The following is a 4,154-nucleotide window of genomic DNA, read 5'->3' as shown; positions in this document are numbered from 1 at the left end:
CTTCTTAGCTATTTCAAATTGTCGGATGTTACACATAGTATCACAAAAGATTAATTCATAGTAGTGATGCTAATGTCATATTGATATCATGTGCAAAATAAGAAAGAAGAAAATGGGGTAAGCGGGTAAATAGTTTGGGGCATAGCATTAATAAGGGTAAATAGTGTGATAATTAATTTGCTTATACAATTATTCTACTAATTTACACAGAACCAATCCTTTTTAATCTTATTTAAAGAAAGACAAAATTTTAGAAAGGTAAAATAGGAATAACTTTATGTAGTCATGTTTAATGGAAACAAGTCGCACTATACCATGAACATATGGTACGTGGAGTACTTATCAAAGGGAAATAATGATTTTATTTAATAGCAGCAACATGCCATAAGTTAACACACTTTAGTAAGGACGTTGTCCGATCCAATTGCCTACAGGATCGTAGTTGCAAGAAATGAACCACCAACCATTGTTGCAACGAGCCCGACCACAACCTAGTCGAACTGAGTTGCGCCAAACTACTTGAGTATAGTGTCCGCACACTTTTCCACTAGCACATTGGTTGGTAGCATAGTTGTAGTTTGGCTTTTCTGACACCCACAATTGCACGGCACGCCTCCCTGTGTAGTCTCCTCCGCCCTTGGCAAGGTTCTCCCCAGCACCAGAATGAATCAAATTGCAATCACCAATTCTTGAGTTGGCATAGTTTTGTGCTCGGGTTGCCAAGCTGGCATCCCATGACATTGGCCCAACCCCGACTTGGGCACGGGCATCGTTGTGAACCGCAAGATAGTCTTGGGGGTGAATTTTGGGCATCACAAGAGTGAAATATGGCTAATACATGCATGAAACAAATGAGTAATAATTAGATGTTAAACAACCCCATTTTGTTTTAGGTCTAGTGGAGAGAGAACAAATGTGATTATGGATATGAGATAATTAAATGGTGTATATACAAGTAAACATTGTGGAATTTTGTTTAGATGTAAAGAAAATTCAAAGGAAATTATTTGAGGAATGACAAAAATGGTCTCTTATCTTTGGTAGTAGATTCAAAATAATCTCTAGTATTGTATTTAGTTGAACGAGTTTGGTCCTTAAGTTTGTTAAAAGTGAGCACTTTTGGACTCGATCATATATTTATCAAACTCTAAACGTTAAAATTTAATCGAAATTGTGAAAATTATTAAATTTCAAAAATGTAAAATTTTGTTTGCATGTGAAGAAAATTCAAAGGAGATTGGTACATTGCATGTGGTATGAAACAAGGAATACTACATTCTTTAAAGAATAGTCATGATATATTCTTTAATCTTGGACGTTCATTTTCTTGAAAATCATATTATCAAGATAAGGTTGAAACTTAAACAAGACTTAATATGATGTCGGGAACAAGTTATTTTGAAATAATTAATTTCAGAATAAATTGTTCCATCAATAACTTATTCCATCATTATGACAAAATGGTGGGACTAATTCAAGAACTATCTAATACCTTCAACCAAACGTGGAATAGAATAATCCTATATTAATTCTGGAATTATTATATCTTATACCTTATACCTCACACCAAACGACTCCAAGTGTTTTACAATAGGTATAATATTCACTCTCAATAGTTACATACAAGTCTTTTGAAAAATAGAAAGATGGAAATACCCATAACATGTATAATATGTCGAATGATCCAAATCCTAATTAAATTTCATTTTTTTCAATAAATGGGGTCGCACGTATTCTACATATCCTCGTGAATCATGGCTTACTATGTCTTTAGTCTCCAACATTTTAGGGGTCCAAAAAGAAATTGTTCTTTCACACTATGTCTGAAATCTATGTTGATTGATTTAATCTCATGCCACATAAGGTTTTTAAGGGGTCGTTAATTGGTTTGAAAATAAGTTATGATGGGATAAGTTATGCTGAAATTAGTAATGATGGGATAAGTTATGTTGAAATTAGTTATGATAAGATAAGTTATGCTGAGAATATTTCTTGTAAAGCTCTCTCTAGCAATATTTAATTTTTCATGGACTCAAATTCAAGACCACATAGGTCAAGAGATCGAGGATGAAATCCAGTTTTCACCTTTAAAATACTTTATGAAAATTTAATTTTTGGCCATCAATATAATTGAGCCGCCCTAGCGTGAATCTTTAAGGATAAAATTATTCTATGAGAGAAAGAAAACTAAGTATTTGTTAATCAATGAAGCAATTTGGATAGAATGAAAACAAAACACAAACCGCCTCCTCATTAGCAGCTTCAAATTACAATTAACTTTTAAAGCGTTTTTGAAGTGTTGAAGTTGAATTTATCAATAAATAGTTACGTGTTTAAATAAGTGTTAAATGAACAATAAATAGTTTGATATGCTCAGTTAAAATAAACGCATGTAAAGTACGTAATTTCTTATGTATGTACTTCATATAATTTTTTATATATTAAATATAATTTTTCGATGAAAGGGCTACGCGACTGCATGGAATTCTTGTTCTATCACATCTAAGTTTTTTACAAAATTATCAGTCCTCTTCGAGTGAAGTAACACAAATATTGTATTTTAATCTTATTTAAGGAAAGAGAAAATTTTAGAAAGGTAAAATAGGAAAAACTTTATGTATTCATGTTATATCATTTATCAAAGAGAAATAATAATAATTATAGACGTTCATTTAATTCCTTAATATCTTAGATAGAAGATTGACTCGATCCACATGTCAGACTTAAAATTTAGCTCCTTGATATCTAATATGGAAATTTTATTTAATATTAGCAATATATTATAAGCAAACATCCTTTAGTAAGGACGTTGTCCGACCAAGTTGCCTACAGGATCATATTTGCAAGAAATGAACCACCATCCGTTGTTGCAACAATCCCGGCCACAATCTAGTCGGACTGAGTTGCGCTAGACTACTTGAGTATAATGTCCACACATTTTTCCACTAACACATTGGTTGGTAGCGTAGTTATAGCTTGGCAAGGTTCTCCCCAGCACCAGAATGAATCAAATGGCAATCACGAGTTCTTGAGTTGGCATAGTGTTGTGCTCGGGATGCCAAGCCTACATCCCAAGACATTGGCCCGACCCCGACTTGCGCACGGGCGTTGTTGTGAACCACAAGATAGTCTTGGGGTGAATTTTGGGCATCACAAGAGTGAAATATGGCTAATACCATGAGACAAATGAGTAACATTGGGATGTTGAACAACCCCATTTTGCTTTAGGTCTAGTGGAGAGAAAAGAAGTCTCAAGTTATTGTGATTATGAATGTGAGATAAGTAGTGTATTTATAAGTGAACATTGTGGAATTTTGTTTCAAATGAAAGTAGCGGAGAACATGACAAAAATGGTCCCTTATCTTTTTTAGTAGTTTCAAAATAGTCCCTCATGTATGATCGGAGCAATTTTGGTCCTCAAAATTTTAAGCACTTTTGGTCTCGATCAGATATTTATCAAAATCTCATTATTAAATCTAATAGAATTTGTGAAAATTATTAAATTTAAACATTGTGAAATTTTATTTAACATGTGAAGAAAATTCAAAGGTGATTTTACATTGCAATATTTCATGTAATATTAAGGGAAAATATGTATAATATTATTTTCACGCTCAACCATTACATACAAATCTATAGAACATAGAACGGTGAAATTATTGCCCATAACGGGTATTTGACGGATGAATCAAATTCTCGTTAAATTTTATTTAATTTTTTCCACTAGATAGGGCTCACTTATGTTCTGCAGTACCTTCATATATCATGGCCAGCGAGATAGTGAAGCAATTAAAGCAAGGGCTTTAGGTTTCAAAATCTTAGGGCTCCAATTTTATTTTCTAATTTTTTATACGATGTTTGATATCTTTATTAGAACTCCAATTAATTTGACTTCATGTCACGTAAGTTCCATTAAGCTGAAAAGCTCTTTCTAGGAAGATTCTGTTAGGGTTTTGCCCTGATTTTCTTACCATAATTTAAGATTTATTTTTCCTTAAAGAAAAAACAAAACATTACCATAAATGTTTTTACTTTTCTTGAAAGGAAAATATAATATTATTTTATATTTGGTTTATTCTCTCCTTTTAGGACTCCTTTTCTAGTAGGAAAGGTTTTAGGACTATAAATATAGGTTTGTTTCTTCTAACACAAAA

The 4,154-nt window shown here is 32.5% G+C and overlaps 2 pseudogenes; both read right to left on the bottom strand.

The window, feature by feature from the left end:
- Nucleotides 1–206: 206 nt before the first annotated feature.
- LOC102598809 (pathogenesis-related leaf protein 4-like) lies at nucleotides 207–978 on the bottom strand (annotated as a pseudogene).
- A 1,384-nt stretch (nucleotides 979–2,362) lies between these two features.
- LOC107060287 (pathogenesis-related leaf protein 4-like) lies at nucleotides 2,363–3,597 on the bottom strand (annotated as a pseudogene).
- Between the last annotated feature and the right edge of the window lie 557 nt (nucleotides 3,598–4,154).

This window comes from Solanum tuberosum, unplaced genomic scaffold (genome assembly GCF_000226075.1).
Source record: "Solanum tuberosum cultivar DM 1-3 516 R44 unplaced genomic scaffold, SolTub_3.0 scf00071, whole genome shotgun sequence".
NCBI classification, from domain to species: domain Eukaryota; kingdom Viridiplantae; phylum Streptophyta; class Magnoliopsida; order Solanales; family Solanaceae; genus Solanum; species Solanum tuberosum.
This window is presented reverse-complemented; position numbering and strand designations above follow the sequence as displayed.